Consider the following 20,589-nt stretch of genomic DNA (forward strand, 5'->3'; position numbering starts at 1 on the left):
GGGCAAATGAAGGAAGGAAATACACATCTTTCCATGACTGGCGTTTAAAGAGGAAAGAATTATATGCAGGAAGGAAAGAGATAGAAGGAGCCTTCCCAGCTGGGCAGAGGGCCTCAAGTACGCTGTGGAGCTCTCTGAGGAAGACCCCTCTTCCATGATAACTCAGAGCAGAGCCATCCAGATCTGGGTTCCTGGGGCATGTGTTCTGGGGAGCAGCCACTAGACCAGGCTCCTGTTGGCATCTCCTGGGGCCTGGAGGGAGTGCTGACTCCAGGGAGCCCACTCCTGCCTTCAGAGAGCTGCCTCCTGGCCCAGAGGAAGAATGAATCCTCTGTCCTCAGGTCTCAGAGAGAGGTGGCCTTGGTGACCTGAATCCTTAGGGAGGGAAGGTGTGCCCAGCAGTTCCCCAGTGGGCTCCACCTGCAGCTGTCCTCACTGCCAGGGGTTAGAGCACCAGCTGCTTCCTGCTACCAGTGAGATCAGAGAAGCGGGGCCAGGGTATGGGGTTCACAGACCTGGGACCTTGTCCTCGCTGTGCCACTAATTCTCTGGGCACATTCGGTGATACTTGTTACCTAGGAGGTGCCAGACACTATGTGAGATACTTTACATTTTTAGCAATGTGTTTTCTCTCTTTTTCAGGTGAGGAAACCAAGTCTTGGGGAGGCTCTGTAAATTGCACAAAGTCACACACACAACTGGAGTTTCAATCCCATTCTCTCTGGCTCCAGAGCTGGTGTTATCTTTCCCCAGCAGGGCCGGTCCCTGGACCTCCCATCTCTTCCTCACCCTATAAAGAGGTTGGACTTACTTGATGAAAGGAGAAGGCAGGAAGGAAGCCCTTCAGCTAAACAAGCCTCCCAAGGGCTTACTGTCATTGCCATCAGAGCCACTGGGCCTTGGGGCGGTCCCCACCATTGCTTGGGGTTGCACCAACTTTTCTGGTTTCTCAGGGGCTGGGTACAGAATGTCCCTATCTGTTGTGTCTCCCATTCACCTGCATTGGCTCAAATCTACCCAATAGGTTGTTTTATTCTCCCTTCCCTTCCCTTCCCTTCCCTTCCCTTCCCTTCCCTTCCTTTCCCTTCCCTTCCCTTCCCTTCCCTTCCCTTCCCTTCCCTTCCCTTCCCTTCCCTTCCCTTCCCTTCCCTTCCCTTCCCTTCCCTTTCACCAGCTAGGGTCAGAAAATCAGCTTAAGAAGGAAAATACAAATAAAAAGGCTTTCTGCAGAGAAAACCCTGATCACAGGAGAAGCTGTGACTGGAGACTACTTTCTGCAAACTTTTGAGGATTCTGTAGGCTGTACCTTTCTCGACCTGAAGGTCCCCAAATCCAGGGTCTTTCTTTCTCTTCCACCCTCAGGAGCTCTATCTCCTCTGCCTCTCAGGGTTCTGGGAGCAAATTTCCAGCTGTGATTCCACAGCCCTCTTGTTACTATACCACCATCACAGCCAGCCCTGCTTTGTTGTGGTAGAAGAAAGGGGCCACTGGGCACAGGGTTCTGTGACCATTTGACAGATGAAGAAACTGAGGCCATACAGCTAGGAGGTAGATCCTCTGAGTCCTGGCCCCTTGCTTGGGTGAGTAACTACAGCTTCTGATCTTGGCATTCTGTGGTCCTTTTTCCACCCTCCATGGAGTTTTCTTGCTGAAGTTGTCCGGAGTCTGGAATGCAGCCTGTCTCCCTAGGTTTCCCAGATTTGTGCCAGCAGCTCCTAGGCTGGCTCTTCTACAGGAATTGGAGCTGCCCTCTGCTCCATTCCTGCTGACTGGAACACCCGAGAGCTTTGTTTCTCCCCAACTCGAAATTGGAAACCTGTTGGTCTGCCAAAGGCTCCATCAAAAAATACTTCCCGACCACTTGCCCTTGTCTCCTTCCACCCCAGGGAGGAAACAACAATCTCCCAGGACACACGCAATGGGAAGCTGGCAGCAGGGTTTTGTCACAGCCTTTGGGGTCATGTGAATCAGGGGAACCAAACACTCATGCTCTCCTTCCAGATAAGATAAAAGTTTCATTTTATTCTTATTGGGGAAGGAGTGACCTTGCCAGGTGCCAAAAATGTTAATGAGGCCCCAAGAGGGAACCTGCCTGGTAGAAAGAGCTCTGAACTGAAAGCCACATGGGGCTCCGATAATTCCCGGAGGTGTGACTTTGGGCAAATCAGGTTGCCTTTCTGAGCCTGCCTTGCAGGGTGTTGGAAAGACAATGAGGCAATACTGCAATGTTTATGGCCTTGGAAAGATGCTCATGATATATGGGTATGAAAAAAGCAGGTTACAAAAAGTTGTGTAGAGTAGGTCCCCATTAATGAGAAATATAGACAAATAGCTGAGAGCGTATACCACCATGTTAAAAGTGTTTATTGTGGACGATGGAACCATAGATTCTGATAGTTTTCCCTTCTTTCTTATCTGTATTTTCTAATTTTTTTCTACAGTGAGTATGCATTATATATTTGTCAGCTATTCCCACAATAATGCTGCATAATAGACTAGCCCAAAAAACAGTGGCTTGTATCACAAGGATTTATTCTCATTCTCATGGTCTGTCGGTCAACTGCAATTTGACTAATGTTGGTCAAGGCTGCTATGTCTCAGGCTGCAGGTCAGCTGGGCCTAGCTCCTTGCTGCTGGTTTGGGTTCAGGTCTGTTCCATGTGTCTTCGTTTTGGGGTTCTGAGTAAAGGGATAGCAGCTATCTAGGACTTGCTTCTCTTTCCAGAGCCCAGGACACAAGCCGAAGTGTACAAGTACATGGAAAGCCTCTGCTAACATCATTTCAATAACATATCATTGGCTAAAGCCAGTCACATGTTGGCTAAACCCAACATCAATGTCACCACAGTAGGAATGGGAGGGAAGTAAGTATATGCTGAATAATAACCCAAATTCATTGGTTATTACTTGCATAAAAAACGAGCATGATATGCTTCATTCGTATTGTCCACTAGAGAGAATCCTATACAACTCTCCAAGAATAAGATGTGGAGCTGCTGTATAGTCTCATTAAAGAATAGAACAAATGTTAAAGGGATAAGCTGACCCTCTCTTCCTTTATCCTATATGGTTGTCCCTTTAAGACAACCAGACACTGCCATTTATGGCATCCACAGTCCCACAAAGGAATGTGGAAAACACAGGTTTATGGGCATTTATAGCCAAAGGCCAGACCTATGCTAATTCCCATCCAAATCTATCTGAATCCACTTGCTGATGATTTCCTCTCTTTTGGCTTCTCTCAGTTGATTCAGCCATTCACTCAAGATATATTTATTGAGAACCTGCTATGTGCTAGAACTCTTCTAGCCATGAATAGGGTTATATTGGTAAATAAGGCAAGTACCAATAAATAAGAAAATCTCCCTAGGGTTTACATTTTAGCAGAGAGATGAGGTGGGTGCTGGGTGTGGTGGGAAATGCTAGTGATATTGGTAATGCCAAGTAGTATGGATGCTAAGAATTAAATAAAATAGGGTAGTGCTCTAAAGATTGATAGGGCAGGGCAGGGCTACTTTGGGTGGGTGACGCAAGGGAAGACATCCCTGAGCAAGTGTTGCTGAAAGTTATTGGAAGTACCTCTTGGGACCTGATATTTGTATCTGGACTCTCCAGACTGGACACTGAGTCGCACTCAAGAACTTGGCTTGGGGGCATCTATGTGGCTCAGTTGGTTAAGCATCTGACTCCAGCTCAGGTCATGATCTCACAGTTCATAAGTTCGAGCCCCATGTCAGGGTTCTGTGCTGACAGCTTTGAGCCTGGAGCCTGCTTTGGATCTGTGTCTCCCTCTCTCTCTGTCCCTCCCCCTCTCACGCTGTCTCTCTCTCTCAAATAAATAAATATTTTTTTAATTAAAAAAAAAAAGAACTTGGCTTGGACTTTTCCCACCAGTTCACTCCCTACTTTGTCCTGCTTTGGGGAGCTTTCCTGTCCTAGCTGCATTTCAGAATCCAACCCAGCTTCCCATCCGCTGGCTGGTGCCCCCATCAGCTTAGCTAGTTTTCATCAAAGATGGGACCCAGGGTGCCTGGCTAGCTCAGTCTGTAGAGCACGTGACTCTCAATCTCAGTGTTGGTGAGTTCAAGCTCCCCATTGAGTATAGAGCTTACTTAGAGACAGAGAGAGAGAGAGAGAAAGAAAATTATTAGGTCAGGCCAATCATTTATTGAACTCCTATTGTATACCAAACGAGCAGGCATTTATTGAGTACCTTCTGTAAACCAAACCAATAGATGTTTATTAAACATCCATTGGATACCAAATCTACATTTATTTATTGTTTACCGTGTATGCAAGTCAGTAAGTGTTTGCAGATGGTCCGCAACTTACAATGGTTCAACTCAGTTTTTCAGCTTTATGATGGTACAAAAGTGATACACATTCAGTATAAAACTATACTTCAAATTATAAATTTTGATCTTTTTCCCACGCTAGCTATATGTGTACAATTCTCTATCGTGATGCTGGGTATTGGTAGCACGCTGCAGCTCCCAGGCAGCCGTGTGATCACGAGGGCAAACAACTGATACATTCTGGTTTTCACTTTCAGCATAGTATTCAACAAGTTCTACGACATATTTAATACCTTGTTATAAAATAAGCTTTGTGTCTGATGACTTTGCCCAACTGTGGGTTAATGGGAGTGTTCTGAACACGTTTCACGTAGGCGCGGCTAAGCTATCATGTTCAGTAGGTTAAGTGTATTAAACTCACTTTCAACTTAAAATATTTTCAACTTATGAAAATGGGTTTGTTGGGATGCAAGCTTATTGTAAGTCAAGGAAAATCTGTACTTTATGCCTGGAATTGAGGAGAACACACAAGTTGTAGCTATTTCTAAAAACTTGCAACTGAGTTGTGGAGCCAAAATATTATACAACTATGGCTATAAAAGGCAGGGCTTACTACAATAAGTGCTATGTTGTACAGAACAGCCTCTAAGCCCCTTGAGAATCTAGAGATCGGCCTAGAGATCTGCATAGAAAGGGGTGGCCATAGAAGGCTTCATGGAGGAGTTGAAACTTGAGCTGGGTTTTAAAGGATAGACAGGACTTAGATAGACAAGGGGAGTAGGGACTGAGGTAGCATGGCTGGCCAGGACTGGATGTATTTTGAACCCTAGGATATAATTCTCAGCATCCATTATTTGAACCTGGTGTCCTTTCCTTTCTAATTTTCCAGAATTCTTGTAACATCCAGATCCTCCATGATCCCTGTTTCTCCTAGGCCACAGCTGATTCCTTGCCAGTCTATAATAATTTGTCCGGTGATCAAGGGCTGATGTCATCTGGCTAACACCAGAATGGGCAGCCTCGGGGAAAGGTGTTTATGATACTTTCAGCAGAAAAGGGCATAGAACCCATAAAAGTTGGTTTAATCACATCTAACTATGGTGGATTTCTAGTTCAGGTGTCCTCCTACCTTCTAACCCAGAAGTCTTTAAAACAATCATGTTTATTTCCTCTGCCTGGAGCCTTGAGACAGCAACAAGGCTGTTGAGAATTTACTAGATTGAGAATTTATTAGATGGTCTCAGTGACCTCTTCCCATATTTCTGAAAGCAGGAAGAATGACATTTTACTATTTTATTACTCTAATGGCCAATAATATAGTCTACTTTCTAGAAATCAGTCATAAGAATCATCTGACCTCTCTGAGTCTCAGTTTCCTCAACTGCAAAGCGAAGGTTATTTAGAGGATTAACTAAAACAACACACTTGCAGTGTTGTGAATGGAGTCAAATGCCCAATACATGTTCAGTGAACACAGATTCCCTTCATTCCCTTGTTATACCCCATCTGGTGGAAAGTTCAACACAGCAACATGACCTCTCCACTCAGTGCATCATCAACCGTCCTTCCTCCTTCTCCCCTCCCAGCCATCCACATGAGAAGGCCAGGCCTGAGGCCTTGTGCTTTGGCATCCAGGCCCTTGAGCCTCTATCACAGACAATATGGGGCTGCAGCCCATGACTTGGCCCTGGGGTGGGGAAGAGGAAGACCCAGGCAGGATCAATGTCATTCTTACTTAGGGGAATTTACAGCATAGTGAGCCATGCCCTCTGTGGGACACCCTCAGGGAAGACTCTCAGGCCAGCTCTGTCACCAAGTACTTTGGGCTGGGGCACAGACCATCTGCTGCCCCTGGACTACTGCATTTCTTCCTTCAGAGGGAGACTTTGGGGACGGCTGTGTAAGACAGTCCTCCACCTCTATTTTCCCACAACTTTGACCTTACCCTTATGCTTGTGCCATGCTCTTCTCTGTCTTTGTCTGTGTCCTCCACTTCTCCTCCCCCCCCCACCCAATAAGTCCAGATCTTTGTGCCTGCTGGTCCATCTTCCTAAAGTGTCCTTCCCCTCCCTGCATCCTCCTAGATGATATTTTCTTCACCAGTCCAGCTCAGATGTTTCCTCTTCTGAGGAGACAGACTCCTCAGACTCCCTGACTCACCCAACTTACTATATCCAGTCCCCTAGGTATGTCTCTGTGCCTTGGTTTCTACATCTGGAAAATGGGGCTGATGATGCCAGTATTACCATAGCTAATCACAGTGTAGTGGTAAAAATGGAATGAGATAATAGTAAAAACACCTTGTAAAGGACTGTATAAGTAAGCACCATTGTTAATGGTAGGTTTGTGTCCAACAGAAACTGGTCTGTGAGTGTGTAATATTGTATAGTGGGGGATGAGATCCCATAGTGTAGCAGCGTGGAAGGAATGCTGGACTCAGAGGCAGAAGACCTGCTTCTCTCTACTGCTGGACTAGGTGTTCCTGAGCCAACCCCCCACCCTCTGTGGGCCTCAGTTTCCTCCTCTGCATGTGAGTGTGGCCTCCAAGGGCCCTCCTAGTTATGCTCCCTTGGCTCAGACACTCTGGGTACTGGGCTGTGCAGGTATTGCCTGAGCTCTGAGACCCTGCCCAGCTCCCAGGCTGGACAGCTCCCTTGGAATTTCAGAAGGAAGCGGAGGCTCCCAACTCTCAGCATCTGGACAGCACCTCAGGTTGGGAGGCTGGAGAGCCCAGGCTGTCAGGCCTGGGGTGGGGTGTGGGAGAGTGGGAAGCTCACTTCCAGAGGAAAAGAGTAAAGATTAGCAGTGGTAACGAGCTCCAAGTCCTCAGAGAGCAGGCGGGAGGGGTCTGGGCCAACTCTAGCGCCTTAATGAAGAAACTAAAAGACGGTAGCCTTTGGGATTTGGCTACAATATTTAGGGCCAAGATCACCAGAATCATTTAGACCCTGATGTCCTGATTGGCCCTAATCCAGATATAAGACATAGGATTCTCACCTGATGCTATGGAGAAGAAAAATTTTCCACTGTGATTGTTCAGCATCTTATTAGCAATCAAGGGCACTATCTCACACACAGCAACTATGGGAATTTTTTTTTTTTTTTGAAGTCCTTTGGTGTGTCTTTGATGCTGGATCCAGTAATTGGCTGTTAGGTTTTAAAGGCTTGGCATTTCCACTGTGAGTCATAACTGTTCATTGACATACCTCATTTATTTCTTAATTCCTTTTAAATCCCCAAAAGATAAAACACATTGCATGAAAAATATTTAAAACTGCACTTCTTTAAACAGATTCTATGTTGTATACTTTTCCTAGGTCTTTCAGCCATTTATTTACCCATCAGGTGATCATCTAGTGTCTCTTGTGTACTGACAACTTCTCTTACTTTCTTACCCTCACACCCATCCTGTCACTTAATAATCACAACCACCCTATGAGCCAGGGATAGTTAGTCTCTTTTCACAAGTAAGGAAAATGCAGCCCAGAGAGGTTAAGTGACTTGCCCAAGGCCACACAGTAAATGACTGAAGCAGGATTTTGACTTAGGACATTGAACTTCTAATTGTGTCATTTTGGCCTCCTCTCACCTTCTTTGCTCTTCACCCCCATAGTCCTCATGCCCTGCCTCCTACTGTTTTGAAGCAGAGAACACTGAGGACAATGATAGTTGGGTAGATAGAACACAAACCAAGTGGAGGAACACTTGGTCTTACCCCAGAGACCTAAAGGTCATGGTCACCCATTACATGCCAGGACCCATGGGGGCTCAATAGCATGTGACTAATACTCTGGATGAGAAGGGGAAATTAAACAGGGGCACAAATAACTAGGCTTCAGACAAGATAGCTGGTCCTGTAGAAGAGCATCTAAGGAAAGAAGGAGAAAATTCTACCAATTAGAAATCAAGTCTGAACTTGATGCAGGCAAGTAGGGAAAAAGTCAGCAATTCAAAAAACCTTCTGTTCTCATTAATCTCATGATGTTAGATTAAGATGTTTTACATAGTGGGGCACTGGGGTGGCTCAGTTAGTTGAGTTTGACTCGTTATTGTGGCTCAGGTCATGATCTCACAGTTTGTGAGTTCGAGCTCTGCATGGGACTCTGAGCTGACAGTGCAGTGCCTGGTTGGGATTCTCTCTCTCTCTCTGTGCCTCCCCCCCCCTCTCAAAATAAATAAACTAAAAAAAAAGATTTTTATGTAGTGGCAGGATAGGATATGAAACTACATCCTTTGGCAGGAGGTGTTGTGAGGTGGGGAAATGGCAGCACTCTGTTGGCACCATCAGATCCTTGGTATTCTCTCAGGCAAGTAGCCTGATCTCTTCTGGTCTTATTTCTTTATCTGGAAAAGGGAGATCTTTCCCATCTCTTGGGATATAACCAGTAGATTAAACAAGATAACATGTGCAAAGCCCTCAGTGCAATTCCTGGCATGTGGCAGCTGCTTGAACATTGTTATTTAAATTCCATGAGTTATGTTGAGTTAGTTGGTCCAGAGTAGAGGTAACTCAAAATTGGGGCCAAAAGAGGGCCCCTGGGACTTAAGGGTTAACATAGCATAGACATGATTCTTTGTAAAAACATACTCTTTTTTCCAATGTGCCGATGAGACTCCTACAGCCCACCATGGAGTTGGTCAAAATGGAAGTGAAGTGAGCTCCAATTTGAGAATCGTAATGGACTGTTGATGTGCCAATGGCAAATGCTAATGATGATTGCAAACAAAGGGTGGTGGCCTGTAGAAATGAAAATCTTCTACGTTCTCTGGAAGAAAAGAAATATTTATTTGAGACCACTGGTTGGGTGCTTTAGGCTGAAAAAGGCAATACGATATGGGAGACAACATGGTAGAGGGAAGCCTGGACTTACAGCAAGAGGATCAAATCCCAGCTTCATCCTCCAACAAGCTTTGCCACTGTGGGAAAGTCGCCAAGTGTCCTGCCTTGTTTATGAGAACCGTTGTCTTAGTACCTGCCTTATCTCTGTCATAGAATTATTGTCAAAACATGGGGCACCTGGGTGATTCAGTCGGTTAAGCATCCGACTTCAGCTCAGGTCATGATCTCCCAGTCCGTGAGTTCGAGCCCCGCGTCGGGCTCTGTGCTGGCAGCTCAGAGCCTGGAGCCTGTTTCAGATTCTGTGTCTCCCTCTCTCTCTGACCCTCCCCCATTCATGCTGTCTCTCCCTGTCTCCAAAATAAATAAACTTTAAAAAAATTAGAATTATTGTCAAAACAAAGAGGTAGCTTCCTCAAAAAATTAAACATAGAATTACCATATATCTAGCAGTTCCACTTCTATGTATATACTTAAAAGAATTGAAAGCAGGGACTCAAACAGATGTTTGTACACCCACATTCATAGCATTATTATTCAGAATAGCTCAAAGATTGAAATTAACCAAATGTCCAACAAAGGTTGAATGAATAAGAAAATGTATACATATACAATGGAATATTATTTAGCCTAAAAAAGATGTCAAATTCTAATGCATGCTGTAACCTTGATGAACCTTGAAAACGTTATGCTCAATGAGATAAGCCAGACACAAAGGTGCAAGTATTGTATGATTCCACCTACATGAGGTACCTACAATAGTCAAATTCATAGAGGAAAAAAAGTAGGATGGTGGTTACCAAGAACTGGGTGGGGAGAGGAATGGGGAGTTATTGTTTAATAGGTACAGAGTTTCAGTATGAAATGATAAGATTTGAAGGTAAATGGTAGGGATTCTTGCACAATATGAATGTACTTAATGCCAACGAACTGTGCTTTCAAAAATGCTTAAAATGATTAAGTTTACATTATGTATATTTTACCACAATTAAAAAATGATAATTTTTTTAAAGAAATGGCATAATGTAGAAGAACGTGCTTTGCTCTCTGTAGAGCTATAGGAACCAATTAGCTGTGGTAAAGAGGTTAGAATGTAGCATTTACATTTCTATTAGAGCAACCACCAAAATTGCCGCCCGGCCTAGAACTTTCACAGCTGTTTTCTCATCTGTACAATATCAGGAAGATGTAGATATGAAAAAGAAATAGCACCCACTAAGAGTTGAAAGTAGGGCTTCCTCTGAAAAATCAAAAACAGGAGTGGAGGACTGCTGTTTTTCCTAATACACTTTGTAGAACAATTGGACTCTAAACTGTGCAGATATAGGGATGCCTGGCAGGTTCAGTCGGTGGAGCATGCACTCTGGATCTCAGGGTTGTGAGTTCGAGCCCCATGTGGGGATGATTACTTAAAAAATAAAATCTTTAAAAGAATAATAAAACAATAAATTGTGCATATACATGTTTCACAAAAATAAACATAACTTAGGCATTATTGGGGGCCAAATCAGAAAAAATACCAAATGTTTCTAATTCATTACTTTTTTAAATGCTTCTCATTTACTATCTGTTCTGTTACTGACTTTCATTACACAATAAAATGAACTAGGCCAATGAAACCTGGGTGTTATTGTCAGAAAGAGGTATCTGACGAACACTGAGCACCCTGAGTTCTTCCACTCTGCTTACTAGGCACCCTGAGAGGGGAGGGCCCTGTCCCAGGACCCTCGGTGTGAGCCCATTGGTAAATGAAACAGTTGGCTTTCCTGTTTATTAATCAGTCTCCCAGGAATTTGGTGCCAAAGCCTGGATTCTTGAGAGCTTGGTTTCCTCACGTGAACTTTGCGGATGGAGTTTGACAACCTCTAAAACCAGGACAAAACCCAGGATCTGTGAGGGACCCGTCAAAGTGTTCTTTGAAGTTCCTCCTTCCTTCAGGTCTTAGCCCCTTTAATTATAAAACTTAGAGCAAAAATCTAATGATAAACTCTGTGCATAAAGGTCAGTATATACCAATAAGTAAATATTAACTTTGGCGGTAGGTTGGCACAATTTCTAAATTGCACTTCACAGGTACTAACCTAATCTGCCCATTAGCAGTTTTTAACATCATTATTGAGATGTCATTCACATACCATACAATAAACCCATTTATAGTGCAAACATTAATGCTTTTTGGTATATTACATTACTAATTTTTTTAAATTCTAGGTAATATATATAACATAACATTTTTTTAAAAGTTTGTTTTGAGAGACAGCATGTGTGCATGCCAGCGGGAGAGGGACAGAGAGAATCCCAAAGAGGCTCTGCACTGATGTCTGCATGGAGCCCAACGCAGAGGGGCTCAATCTCATGAACCATGAGATCATGACTTGAGCCAAAATCAAGTGTTGGACATGCATTGCTGGTTTTACTGCATGAATATATAAGTAGCATTTCAGTAGTCTCCTTTTGCTATGCTTTTCTCCCATTCTTGACTTAGTGTCATCACTCAAGGGTCTGAAACACATGGTCAGTCTTTTGTCACATTTAATCTAATTTTGGTTATTCCCATGATGACACCTATTGCAAATCATCAACCCATAGCAAACATGTTAAAGAAAATAAAGAACTATTAGGATTGAGAACAACCACAAAAAAATCAAGAGTTGGACATGTAACCAACTGAGCTACCCAGGCACTCTTTAACCAATTTTAAGTGTGAAATTCAAGCATTCATTACAGTCTCAAGTGTTTCATTGTTTCATTTCATACCTGTGAAGACACCATTTTATAGATGGGAAAACTGGGTCTGAGTGAAGTTAACAAATTTACCCAGAGTTACTCGGTGAGGAAGTGACAAGGTAGAGCCGCAAGCCCTGCCAACCCTGAAAGCTGAGCTCTTCCCAGTGTGTCGTGTTGCCTTCTACTGAGGCAGAAAGGTTTCTCGGAGGTAAGCAATCCAGAGTGGCCAGAAGGTGGGCTTGTAGGTGCCTAAAGGAGCTAGGCAGGGGCAACTGTGGAGTATGTTCTGCTTCCCTGTGCCTCCTGGCCCACCCTCCCCATTCAACTTTGAACCAATTACTTGTGCTCTCCTTTGTGCCTGTCACGCGTTCTCATCTGAGGACTTGAATAGGCCACCCTTCTGGCCAAGCTTTGCAAAAGAAGGACCCACAACTGTCTCTGCTTCCTCATTCCTTATTATTCCTCAACCTGCCGAGATACAGTCCCATGGCTCCTCTGATGTGACCCTCACCTCATTGGTGTCACTGAGTGGCCTCAGTGACCCAACGCAATGGCTGACTCTCTTGGAAGCTATGCTGGCTTTTCCCATGGCTCCCATGGCATCCTTCCTGCTCTCATGATCCTCCAAGTTCTAACCACTCCTCTACCTCCCTCAGTCTGCCCTTAGATGCTAGGTCGCCTCAGAGTTCAGTCCCCAGTCCTCTGCTCACTGTTCCTGCTTGCCCTGGACAGCCTTCTGTGTGACCACAGACAAACCTACAAGTCCCACCAGACAAACCTACAAGTCCCACCAGACCAGACCTCTCATCTGAGCTCCAGCCTCAATCCATGCCTGGCCGTCCTCGCTGGTCGTCCCACCAGGACCTTACATGAACCATGTCTAACATGGAACTCAGCATCCTCTCCAGCTCCAAACCAGCTCCTCTCCCCTTGTCCCAAACTCAGTAAGTCACAGCCCCATCATCCACCCAGGCACCAAGGGCAGAACCTGGAGTCATTCCCTTGAATGTGAACTCTAGTGACACAGAGACCTTGTTCCCTTACTTTTTTTTTAACCCTATACTTTAAGCACCTGGGACTGTGCCTGGCTATAGGAGGTACCTAATAAGTATTTGTTGAATAAACTTTTTCCCTCTTCCTACATACACAAACTATCCCCAGGACCTGTCTATTCTGCCTCCTAACACATCCTTCCATATACCTCTGCTTCGTCCAGGGGCTCTACTGCTACTCTAGCCTAATCCTCCCTCAACACCTGCCTGGGCAAGTACAACAACCTCTTCACTGTTACTTGTGCTCTCTACTTCTGATCTTCCCACTCAAGACCATTCCCCAGGTCACCAGCCAGCAAATTCTCACAAAAACCCAAATGTGTTCTTGCCCTTACCTGCTAACAAATCCTTTATCCTGCTGTGATCAGGATAAATTACCTGGCATTAAGGGGGTCAGCTATGGTTTTGAATAAGTATTTCTGTCCTCTCTGTAGCAGATTTAAGGCCAGAGAGTCTTTGGCCTTCAGCTCAAAACTCTGTTCCTAGGGGAGTAGTGTTGTAGATCTCTCTAACATCAGAGACCTCTGGTAGCTCCCAGCAAAAGTGCTGGCCTGGGTTAGGGCCATGTCGGGCTCCTGCTCCATATCCTCTCCCTGTTTGTCCTCCCCACTCTCGAGTCCATGCAGGGGTCATGACTTGGAAGTTGTGCCCAGTCATTCTGCAGAGTGGGGGAAAGAAGAGAGAGGGACAGAGGCAGAGCTGCCAGGGTGATTCATCTCTCTCCTTGCCTAGGATCCCCCTTTCCTGCCATCATGCGTCTGCATCCTGATCTGCCTGCAGCCACCCCTGAAGATCTAGTGGGGACCCTAGCCTGCCATCAAGGGGCAGAGGCCTTTGTCAGGGTAAGCAGAAGGGAGACAGACCCAGCTACCTCCATTGAAGGAAAGGATTTCTGGCTTCAGCTGCCTTAATGGGCTTGGGTCTTGGTAACTTAGAGCCTGGAGTAATGGAGATTGGGGGTACAGTGAACTCTGGAATCAGGCCAGGGAGTGGGGTGTTGCTGGGCATAAGAGATAGAGGGATTCAGGCTGTAAGGAACTTCTGGAATGCTTTGGACTCAGGCTGCAGGAACACTTGAGAAATTTTGAGTATCCAGGCTCAGAGGACATCCTATTGAAGTGGCTCAACTGAGGTTGTGGGACCTTTTTGGGAAATGTACTACATCTAGGCTGTAAAGGCCGTCTGGGGACTCACAGATTTAGGCAGGAGGCTTCTTGGAAAATGTGCTGACCCTGGCTGTGAGGATGCCCAGGAAAGGCTACTGGACTCAGGGCCAATAGGTCGCTTTGGGGGACTACATAAAACTCAAGTTATGGGGGCTTCTTGGAGAGATCAATGAACGGAGTTTATGAACGCTTCTTGGGAAGTTTACTGAACTCACACTGCAAGTCTGGAACTTTGCTTACAGATTCAAAGTCCATGCAGCTTCCCTTTGCCACACAAACCCAGAGTTACCCAACCTACAGACAGGCAGGACACAGACTGAAGTCACCCACAGGGTCATTCAGTCTCTCTCTCTCAAGTACACACACACACACACACACACACACACAACACACACACACATTTCACACCACCTTCCCAGACCCTTCTTCTGGTTCTTCCACATTTTCCTGACCTCTAAACACAGGAGTGCTCAGCCCTCAGTCCTCAGACCTCTCCTCATCTTATTAGCTCTTACTCCACAGGGATCCCACCCAGTCTAGTGACATTACACACCATTTATTCTCCGTCGACTCTCCATTTTTCCTCTCCAACCTAGACCTCTCTGTCAGTTCCAGACTCATTCATATCCAACTGTCTGCTTGACACATCCACCTGGTTGGCTGACAGACATCTCAAATTCAACATGTCCCAAAACAGACAGATTTACTTCTGACCTTTCCTCCCATACTCCTTCCTCCCATAGTCTTCCCCATCTTAATAAGTGGCAACTGCATTCTCTCAGTTTTCCGTGTCCAAAAACAGAGTCACCTGGGATCCTGTCTTTCATATTCTGTATCAGCAAATCCTGTTGACACTACCTGTAAAATACATTCAGAATCTAACCTCATATGACCACCTCCACCACATCCACTCTGGCTCAGGCCATCAGCAACTCTCCCTAGCCTCCCAGTTCTCTACATAGTCTCCTTGCCTCAATCCCTGCCCTCCTCTAGTCTACTTGCAATGCTGCAGTCTTTCAAGAATGTAAGCCAGAGGGGTACCTGTGTGGCTCAGTTGGTTAAGCATCTGACTCTCGATTTCAGCTCAGGTCATGATCTCATGGTTTGTGAGATCGAACCCAGCATCAGGATTTGTGCTGACAGCATGGAGCCTGCTTGGGATTCTCTCTCTCTCTCTCTCTCTCTCTCAAAATAAACAAAATAAACAAAAAAAATGTAAGCTAGAGCACACCACTCATTTCTTTACAACCTGCCAGTGGTCTCCATCTCAGAGTAAAAGCCAACATTCTTACCTTGACCTCTATTGTTTTACGGTATTCTTCCTCCCCACTCCTCTCTCTCTTCCTTCATTCCTATCACCCTTTCTTACATTCACTCCATTCCAGTCATCCCTGTTTTGCTGCTGTTATTAGGACATGTCAAGGCTACTCTATCTTGGGATTTTTTTTTTTTTTTAGTTTTAAATTTTTTTTTTTTTTTTTTTTTTTTTTTAGTCTTTATTTTTAAGAGAGAGAGAGAGAGACAGAATGGGAGGGAGGGGAACAGAGAGAGAGGGAGACACAGAATCTGAAGCAGGCTCCAAGCTCCAAGCTGTCAGCACAGAGCCTGATGTGGGGCTCGAACCCACTAACCATGAGATCATGACTGGAGCTGAAGTTGGATGCTGAAACAATTGAGCCACCCAGGCGCCACTGTTTTAAAGGTTTTTATTTAAGTAATCTCTACCCCCAACATAGGCTCAAACTCATGATCCGAGATCAAGAGTCACATACTCTTCTGATTAAGTAAGTCAGCTGCCCCAGGATTTACTTTTGTACTTGCTTTTCCCTCTACCTGTGATACTCCTCTCTCAGATAATCACACAGCCCACCCACCAGTGCTGTCAGGTCTCTCCTCAAATGTCACCTCACCAGAGGGATCCTCTTTTTACCTGTGTAAAAAGGCAATGTTCTCTTAGCCACTCCCCACCCCTTTTCTCAGCTTTTTATTTTCTCTGTAGCTCTTATCAGCATCTGATAGGCTTATTTGTTCATTGTCTCCCTTCACTAGAATATAGACTCCAGGAAAGCGAAGATTTTGTCTTGTTCTCTGCTGTATCCCCAGGTCCTACAACAGTACCTGGAAAATAGTAGGTTCTCAATAACTATTTGATGAATGAATGAATGAATGAATGCTGGGAACCAAGTAAATATTTATTGGAATGAATGAAACTTTGTTGGTCTCACAGACCTCTATCTTCATTTTCAGAGGCTTTAGGAAACAAAAAGGAATTTTCTAAATCAGTTACCAAGTTTGTTACACGGGAAAATCAATACTTAGACTAAAGGGAAGGTGTTTAGGATTTGTAGAACAGTATGGGATTGTCACAGACTATGAATCTGGAGTGCTCTCTTGTCCAGCAAGAGAGCTGATACAGAATTGAATTTGAGAGAGGCTAATGTCCAGAAGGAGACAAGAGCCCAAACAGGGGTTTTGTCTCCGTATTCATTGAGCTCACAAGATATTACCCTCATGGTGAAACATGAAGGAAACAAGATCTTACACATGTGAACATGGAGAAAACAATCATACAGTAATCATTAACTTGTGTGAGTAAGAAGCAAAGAGTCTGGGGGGGCAAGTAGTTTGTCTTCAAGGTACATTGGCGCCAGATGGAAAGTAATTTCATGCAGGTGATATAACAAGTTTCTCATGATCCCGTTACAATATCTCGCTAACTAACCTCGGGGTTTTTGCCCCGTGGTGGCCCCTTTCCGCCCTAAGCTTTTTTCTAAACCATTTATGTAAGTAGAACCTATTTCCCCACATGGGATGCTTGAAGCATAACAGCTAAAAGGGTTACAGAACAGATATTGGTAATGTCTAGTCTGGAAACAATAATCACTTTGAGTATATAAAACAGAGATGTTCATAAAGAGAACTGGCTACAAAAGGGATGGAAGGACGAGAAACCACTGGGGAACATAATGCCACTCAGAGGTTAGCAGCAGCAAGAAGCCAGTTCTACCCTTAGGTTGGAAGGTCCCTGGGAGGAGGTTGCTAGGGCGCAGGATCCAGGGACACCAACAGAAGCTGGAACTACAAAACAAAAGCAGAGATGCAGTCAGAGGTGTGTGTTGGGGAGAAATAGTCTGGCCTCTCCCCAGTATATCTCCCTCCCAGTGCCTCCCATTGGTCAAATATGCCAGAAGCTGGGAAATGCAGCCTGCAGGGGTCGCCTCCTATAATACAGACCAGAGCAGGGAGAAAGGACTGGTGTGGAGGGCAAATGGCCTAGGCCCAGGAGAGGGACAGAGGCACTTCAAAAGGTAGAAGAGGAGAGAGAGAGACACGGGGAGGGAGGCAGAGGCAGCAGCAGAGCCCACGAGTGAGCAGAAAGGAAAAATCAGACCTGAATTATACTTTGAGTTTGGACTAAAGCTGTGGGAGGTGCTGCCCCGCACTACCATATATAATTTTTATCACTTGCTTCTAGTCTCTCACTTCTGGCAGTCGCTTTAAAGAGAGGAATCTGGGGCTCCTGGCTGGGCTTCCAAATCTGCTTCTGCCCTTCTCTTGCAAGGTTGACCTATTGTTGTTATTCAACACCTGTCTAGAGCACTGCCTTTAAGAGTCCTTTATTACATGGCAGGCACCAGACTGGTATTGTCCGTGGGCCCATGGGACTCTGATGGCTCCCAGAGCATCCACTGTTACTGTGGCAGTGGAAGATGGCAGAATGCACCCCAGGTACAACTGGTGCCTTCAATTTAGCAGAAGCACCCTTCAAACTCTTTACTGCTCTTAGAGGCCTCACCTCCAGAAGGGAGAGAGGGTTTGTTCAGTCTCAGTAGAGCCAGGACCAAGGGGGGCACATTTCTGAGGAGGAAGGCTTAAGTTAGGGAAGAAGTTTTAACTTCTGGCTGTCTTGTAAAGGAGTAAGGTTCCTGTTCCAGGAGGCATTCTAGGAAAGGTCTGTCCAAAATGTTGTGGAGGGGAAGCCTGCTCTGGTAAACTGAAGGGAATGCATTCTCCATGTCTCTAACTCTGCCCAGCTCTGAATTCTGTGGGTGACCAGCCCTCTCCTTTCATTCTGATCCTGTTCTCAACACATCCTTCTGCAAACCAAGGCCAAGTTCAAATTCCACGACCCTGGTGAGGGAGCATCTGAGGGAAGGGCTGGTGTGTGCCACTCACTCAATGGGCCTTTCTCTTCCTGCCTGGCTTTGGGTTGTGGAAACGAGCCCTCGGTGGGTGTGGTAGACAGAATAATGGTGCCCTAATCCCTGAACCTGTGAATAGGTTACTTTATGCAGCAAAAGGGACCTTGCAGGTGTGATTAAGTTAAGGATCTTGAAACAGGAAAACAATCCTACATCGCTTATGTGCAGGTGCCTCTGGAATCTGGAAAGGCAAAGGATTCTCCTCAAAGCTTTCAGGAAGAATGCAGCACGGCGGACACCCTCAATGTCAGCTCCATGAGACAAGTTAGGCTTCCGACCTCCAAAACTCTTAAGATGATAAATTCTTGTTTTAGGCCATTCAATTTGTGGTAATTTATCTAAATAGAAAACTAACACAGAGTATTTGTGACCAAGTCCTGCTCTTGGTCACAGCCTGGTAGTCGGTGGAAAACTCCTCTCTCATCAAAAGAGAGTGAACATGGCATTTAAGAGCCTGGGCCTTAGAGGCAGATAGACCTGGATTCGAACACCAGCTCTGCTACATTACATGATATCTCAGAGCTCTACTTCCTCATCCATGAAATGGAAGTACTAATACCTACTTTGCCCAGGGGGGTTGAGAAGATGAAATAAAATAATGCAAGTAAGGTACTCAGCATAGCGCCTGGGACATAGGAAGTCCTGGATACACAACAGCAGAAGTTATTCTTACTACCATTTCCGCCACCAACACTGTTATTATTACTACTACCACGGCTATTATTGCTACTGCCGTTGCTACAACTACCACTGCCAGCAACAACAAGAGCAGTCATTGGCTGAAGAGCAGTGCAGGTGTCACGAAAAGGATGACTAGAGACAGCAGCGGGAAGGGAGGGATCAGGGAGCAGCAGCAGGGAGGGTGGGATTAGGAAGAGTCAAAGGGTGGAAGTCACAACTTCAAACTGCTGTGTGACATTGACTTTGGCCTGAGCGCTCTTGAGGCCGAGGAGCATAACATCTGCACCAGCCTGCCCCAGATGTGTGCTAGATGTTTCCGGGGGTGCGGCCTCCTGGCTCAGAGACCTTGACTCAGAATCACCCGCCAAGGCCTTCCGTGTGTGCTTCTGTCTGGCCCAGTACCCTCCGTCCAGGCCTGGAGCAAGGGGAACACCAGAGAAATGCAGAAACATGAAAGAGCCCGAACTCAAGGCCTGGTCCTCTGCTCTGGAAGACAAACCAGGATCCTGAACCCAAGTACACATTCATTTCCTCCTGGTGTTTTCCAGCTGAGAGAACAGGTCAGATAGAAAAAGAATGCGCGGGCAAGGTACGAAAGCCTCCTCATTATCTCTGTAATTCTTTCCCAAGGCCCTATCGTGGAGCTCTCCCTGCTTTTCTTTGAATGTACACAGAGGCACCAGGGGGCTTTTCCTGAAGACACTGGGTTTGATGAGCAACTCACTAAGATAGTATGTTGTAGATATTTTTGGCATGCTTTACCACCTAACGTAGTGGTTAAGAATCTTCCTCTGGAGTCAGATAAAATCTAGCCTCACACTCTGGCCTTGTCACTTTTTAACTGTTTGGCCTTGGACAAGTTCCATAACTTCCCCAAGCCTCAATTTCCTTATCTTAATAATTGTTGTAATAGCAGATACCTTCTAGAGTTCTTGTAAGGAGAAATTAGATGGTCCATATATGGTACTCAGCATACTGCCTGGACTTTAGCAATTACTGAGGAAATACGATATTGGTGACTGTTGTTGATAGTATCACTGTCATGTTATTATCATTTATGGAAAAAGCTTCAGCTCAGGACCAGAGGCAGCCACACGTCTAGATGCCAACTTGGCTTTATGTCTCCATTTTGTCACAGCAGCCTGAGACCACATGCTTGGCAAGGTCCGGGAGCTCAGGCAGCCTGTGGATCTCCCTGGTGGGTTCAGCTAGGCACAGCTCTAAGAGACCAAGAAGAGATGTTGACATGTTCCAGATATGTTTCACAGCTGTTGTAGTGGGGATTGGTGCTGTCTCTCCTACTAAACCATAAAAAAAAAAAAAAAAATTGTTGCTGAGAAACTGGTTTTTAAGTTCATGTGTCTCTGGACAAAAGGGTTGAATTGGTGGACAGGCTAATTCAGTCATGACTGATGAGAATACACCTGAGAAACCATGACACCTCAGGTTTATCTCCAACGTGGTGACCAGGAGCATATTTCCCCAGGGTACAACCTGGATATAGAGAATGAGTCAAATGACATTTGGCAACAGCTTTGAACTCATACTCCCGGAGTGACAACAATTGATGGGATGCAGTGAGACAAACAATCTCCTTCGTCACTGGTGCTAGTGCAATCACTATGACCTT

At 45.3% G+C, this 20,589-nt stretch overlaps 1 long non-coding RNA gene across 1 annotated transcript in view; it reads right to left on the reverse strand.

The window, feature by feature from the left end:
- LOC115515826 overlaps window positions 1–20,589 on the reverse strand; it is a 33,978-nt gene that overhangs the window by 3,962 nt on the left and 9,427 nt on the right. The window contains exon 2 of the long non-coding RNA XR_003969419.1: window positions 8,883–9,060. This is a non-coding gene — a long non-coding RNA (uncharacterized LOC115515826). The remainder of the gene's footprint in view (window positions 1–8,882; window positions 9,061–20,589) is intronic.

Source organism: Lynx canadensis, chromosome B3 (assembly GCF_007474595.2).
Source record: "Lynx canadensis isolate LIC74 chromosome B3, mLynCan4.pri.v2, whole genome shotgun sequence".
NCBI lineage: Eukaryota > Metazoa > Chordata > Mammalia > Carnivora > Felidae > Lynx > Lynx canadensis.